General features: G+C 49.8%; 1 pseudogene; it reads left to right on the top strand.

Annotated features, from left to right (window-relative positions):
* The first annotated feature begins 2,727 nt into the window (after positions 1–2,727).
* Positions 2,728–5,151, top strand: LOC144253433 (trefoil factor 3 pseudogene; annotated as a pseudogene).
* The last annotated feature ends 457 nt before the right edge of the window (positions 5,152–5,608 follow it).

The raw sequence follows: 5,608 nt of genomic DNA, 5'->3' as shown, positions 1-5,608 counted from the left end.
CAATGTAACAAAAGATGTAAAAGGCCTCCACAGCAAAAACTGCAGAAAGCTAAAAAAGAAATTCAAGAAGACCTTAGAAGATGGAAAGTTCTCTTTGTTCTTGGATAGGCAGAATTAATATTGTCAAAATGACCATTCTACCAAAGCATTATACAGATTTAATGAAATTCCAATCAAAATCCCAATGACATTCCTCATAGAAATAGAAAAAGCAGTCAACAAATTTATCTGGAAAAATAAAGACCCAGAATAGCTAAAGCAATCCTTAGCAAGAAGAGTGAAGCAGATGGCATCACTATACTAGACCTTAAACTATACTAGAGAGCAATAGTAACAAAACCAGCATGGTATTGGCACCAAAATAGACTGATGGACCAATGGTACAGAATAGAGGACACAGAGAATAACCCACATAAATACAGTTAACTTATATTTGACAAAGGCACCAAAAATGTACATTGAAAAAAGTAACCTCTTCAACAAATGGTGCTAGCAAAACTGGAAATCCATATGCAAAAAAAAAAAAAATTGAACCCCTATTCCCAAAATGTACAATACACAACTCAAAGTGGATCAAGGACTGGAATTAAACCAGAGACCCTGCGTCTAATAGAAGAAAAAGTAGGCCCACATCTCCATTATATCAGATTTAGGCCCCTAATTCCTTAATAAGACTCTTATAGCACAAGAATTAATTAACATCAAGAATTAATAAATGGGATGGATTCAAACTAAAAAGCTTCTTCTCAGCAAAAGAAACAATCAGTGAGGTGAAGAGAGAGCCTACAGCTTGGGAGCAAATTTTTACCACTTGCACATCAGATAGAGCACCAATCTCTAGGGTATATAAAGAACTCAAAAAGCTAAATACCAAAATGACAAATAATCTAATCAGTAAATGGGCCAAGGAACGGAACAGACACTTAGGTGATGTACAATCAATCAACAAACATGAAAAAATGTTCAACATATATAGCTATTGGAGAAACGTGAATCAAAACTACTCTAAGATTTCATCTTAATCTAGTCAGAATGGCAGCTATTAACAATTTAAACAACAATAAGTGTTGGCGAGGATGTGGGGAAAAAGGCACATTCACACACTGCTGGTGGGACTGCAAATTGGTGTAGACAATATGGAAAGCAGTATGGAGAATCCTTGGCAAATATGGAATGGAACCAGCATTTGACCCAGTTATCCCACTCCTTGATCTATACTCAAAGGACTTAAAAACAGTATACTACAGGCACAGCCACATCAATGTGTATAGCAGCACAATTCACAATAGCTAAACTGTGGAACCAACCTACATGCCTGTCAGTAGATGAATGGATAAAGAAAATGTGGTATATATACACAATGGAATATTATTCAGCAATAAAAGACAATAAAATCATGACATTTGCAGGTAAATGGTTGGAGTTGGAGAATATTATGCTAAGTGAAGTTAGCCAATCCCAAAATCCAAAGACCAAAAGTTTTCTCTGATATAAGGACACTGATTCATAGTGGGGTAGGGAGGGGGAGCATGGGAGGATTAGACGAACTCTAGATAGGGCAAAGGGAGGGAGGAGAAGGAAAGGGGCTAGAGGTGTAAAAAAGATGGTGGAATGAGATGGACTTCCTTATCCTAAGTACATTTATGAAGACATCAATGGTGTGAATAGACTTTGTGGATAAGCAAAGATACGAAAAATTGTGCTCTATATGTGTAATATGAATTGTAATGCATTCCGCTGTCATATATAAGAAATTAGAATTAAAAATTAAAAAAGATGAAAAAATAAGCAATAACTATATAAAAAGAATGTCATTGGGCTGGGCTCGGAGGCACATGCTTATAATCCCAGCAGCTCAGGATCTTGAGTTCAGGCAGGAGGATCTTGAGTTCAAAGTCAGCCTCAGCAAAAGTGAGGCACTAAGTCACTCAGTGATACTCTGTCTATAATTTTAAAAATACAAACACAGGGCTGATGGTGTGGCTCAGCAGTTCATAGCCCCAATCAACCCACCCATGAAAGAGTGCTTGTATGCAGAGACCTGTAGGTGTTAGCACTGAATGTCTCTATACAGAGGGGTGTTATAAATTATTTAATTTTAAAAACAAAACTTATGTATCATTTTATTAAAATGCACTGAATAAGTGTATTCCTACATTTATTAATATGTAGTAGAGTAAAACTGGTTTTGATAGAAAAAAGCAAAAAAAAAAAAAAAAAAAAAAAAAACATCCAACTTTCTAGACTCCTGGGAGGATGTCAGAACCTGACTCAGCTGCTGCCGGCTTTCAAGCTCTGGATTCAGGGGCCTGTTGGCGGGCAGGGCCCTTGTGCATGGCTCCTGGCCTGGTGGCTAAGGCTGGCAGCCTTAGTGTCAGGGACCCAGTGCTGGTAGAGGGAGCCCTCCCGCCCCACACTGAGCCCTCCTCCCTCAATGCTGAGCCCTCCTCCCTTCCTGCAGCTGAGATGCCCCATCCTGGCTCCTGCCTCCTGGATGGAGGAGCATCAGCCCCAGAGCAGAGTCCACCCGAGTGGCCCTCCCTACAGGGCAGCGAGCCTCTGGTGCTTTGCAGTTGTGGGGAGGGCAAAGAAAGATGGGTGGAGCTGGGCCCTGGAGGGACCTCCTAAAGCAAACAACCCAGAGAACCTGTGCACACACAGGGGTATAAATGGGCCCTTCTTGTGCAATGACACATCCTGTGTGTGGTCTTCAAGACGCCCACTGACATGGAGGCCAGAGCACTTTGGCTGCTGCTGCTGGTCCTGGCCCTGGGGTCCTCTGGCTGGGCTCAGCAGGACGTTGGCCAGTGTGAGTATCACTCTGGTCCCTGATGGCAGGGTGGGGACACAAGAGAGGGAGAGACTTGCAGGCAGGGTGTCCTTCTGTGGGCTCCAGAGTTGAGAAACCCTCATGCTTCTACTCCATGTCAACTTAGTGATCACCATTTGTCAGATACAGACCTGTTCTTGCAGCAGCCCCACATAGAGGGTCTCATTGTCCCTGTGTCACAGTCAGGAAACTGAAGCTCAAAGAGTCAGCATCTCTAAGGCAGCCCCCCTGCGGGTCAGGCTTGAACACTCGATTGCACCCAGGCTGGCCCTGGGGGACAGCTGACCCCCAACTCCCACCCCGGTGCCTTCTTCACTGGAGGTTTATAACCAACCATAGAAGCACTGGAGTAGAGGCTGCGGGCTGTCCCAGGGTTTTCCCACGTGGTCCATTTCCTCAAGGAAGAGTCTAGTTTTCCAAGGCACCAGGTGGACTTTTAGGCACATGGAGGCAGGCCAGCAGGATTCGGGACACTGAGTGTCAGAGCCCAAGGTGTAGCCATGTCATGACAAGCAAAGGCTGTGTGTGGCGGGTGCCGAGGGACAGCTACAGCAGCAGCACCTGGCTGACTTCCCGAGGACAGGGCATGTCCTGCCCATGGCCATTTCTAGACAGGGGGCAGGTGTTGTTGCTCAAACAAGGAGGGGCGCCTGGTCTGGGCTCTCTGGGGACCTGGATTCCCCAGGGCATGCTGAGGTCCCAGACATCCTGACAAGGTACAGGGAGCATGCCAATGAGAGCCAGCAGGGCAACACTGGGTCCCTGGGTGTGGCCTTCAACAGCCCAGGTCCTTCATTCCTGGGGAGAGCCCATGCTTCAGGGGCAGGGAGGCGCCATCTCTGAGCTCAGAGTGGGCTAAGGGAGGATGTGAACTTCAGACTGAGGCTAACACCTGGCCCCAAGCCCTGGGGGCTCTGGCACTGACCTGGTGATGTTTGGGCAGTGGAAAGCCAGTGTGTCTTCCCGGCCAAGGAGCGGGTGAACTGCGGCTACCCTGACATTGACCAGGAGGCCTGCACCAACCGCGGCTGCTGCTTTGACTCCAGCATACGAGGGGTGCCCTGGTGCTTCGAGCCTCTGCCGAAAGAAGGTAAGGTCCAGCATGGTGACCACAGGTGCCTGGTGTCTCAAGGCCCCCATCCTTCCTTGGCCGGAGCGTAGACATGAAGACACCCAGGAAGGCCCACGTGCCTGGGCTTGGGCAGGACAACCAGCACTGTCACTGTGACTGTCTGTGTGTAGAGCCTCTTATCAGGGGCCCTCTGCTGAGGGCAGCTGGTAGCCACTGGCTGGTCCCATTTGTCCCCTTTCTATATTTTATATAAGAGGGATGCTGTTAAAAGATGTTCTAGGTTAAGGAATTCTGTGGAAGGAACCAGATTAAACAGTCCCTCAGAGAATGGGGAGATATGCAGGTGTGGAATGCTGAGCTGACTTTTGAGGCTATTTTCTGCCAACCAAGCACCCAGGGTCCCTGTCATCTGTGACTTGCTCACAGCAGCTGGTGGCCATGCTGGTGTGGTGCCCTGGTGCCTCCCTGCACCCCAACCTGCTGCTGACTGCCCACTGGGTGTGCCTCTCCTCCCTCCTCCCTCAGTGGAGCAGAGGTCAATGGGGGTGCAGCACAGTCCCCTCTTGCTCTGGGAGGGGCCCTGTGCCTGAGCCAACCACAGATGGTGTGAGCACAGGTGGTTTGCCATCCTGGCTCCATCTGGGCCCCACCCCACCAGGTCTTGGGAGTGCCTGTCTGCTGAGAGCCATCTGGCCTCCCAGGGGCCAGCTCACCTTCTCAGAAGGACCTGCCTTCCGGAAGCACCTTCCTGGAGTCAGAGCCAAGGGGCCAGACTAGGCTTTGTCCTGGGGCGGCAAGGAGGAGGCTGAGCTCCAGCTGCTGCAGCCTCTGACCAAGGATGGCCTTTGCCTCTGTCCTGAGCACATCCAGGGGAGGAGGACCGGAGAAGGCTTGAGACCAGCCAGGGAGCTGGCCAAGCCCCTGCTGGCTGTCCACCTTCCTCTGCCTGCCCTCTGGGGACTCCACCTCTTCTTTGAGTGCTGGCCAGGGGTCCTGCCAAGGCACACCTCACTTCTCCCCTGCCCTGATGACCTGGGTCCAGTTATTTCCCCTAGTGACCCTCCATGGGATAGGCAGCTGTCCTCACAGGCTGTGGGGACACTCTGTGATTCCCTGGAACCCGGGTGAGGCCTCAGAGAGGCGCTGCCTTGGAGACGACCCTGCCTTGGCATCCAGGCTGGGCAGGGTGGGTGGAGGTGGCACCGCTCACCCTAACGCCTGTGCTTTGTCCCCAGAATGCAAGTTCTGAAGCTCTGCTCTCTGCGGCCTGGGATGGCACCTGCCTGTGGATGGTGGCTGGCGGAGGGGGCTGCTCTTCCCGCCTCCCCCTGCTCTGGGCAAGCGCATCAGCTGAACACTCATGTCCAGGGTCTGCTGTCTAACAAATAAAGCTCTCATGCTCAGCATGAGGACCGTTCTTCATGCCAATCCTCTGCCCTGTGTTCCTCCACGTGGCTCCTCCCTCCTAAGTTCTGAAAACCATGTCACATGCAAGTTGTTAAAAAGCTGAGCCTGCCTTTCTTGGGGGAGAGAGAAGTCAGGAAGTCCCCTCACAGATGGGAGCTTCTTGTATTTGTTGGCAGGTCAAGTTTAACCCCGAGACCCTTCCGATGGCCTTCTTTCCTTTCCTCCTTCATGAACACGGGTCTGCTGTATGAGCCAGTCAACGAGTGTCACTGGCCTCCCGTCCCATTCAGAGTCCCGGC

This window comes from Urocitellus parryii, chromosome 2 (assembly GCF_045843805.1).
Source record: "Urocitellus parryii isolate mUroPar1 chromosome 2, mUroPar1.hap1, whole genome shotgun sequence".
In the NCBI taxonomy this organism is placed as follows: Eukaryota; Metazoa; Chordata; class Mammalia; order Rodentia; family Sciuridae; genus Urocitellus; species Urocitellus parryii.
This window is presented reverse-complemented; position numbering and strand designations above follow the sequence as displayed.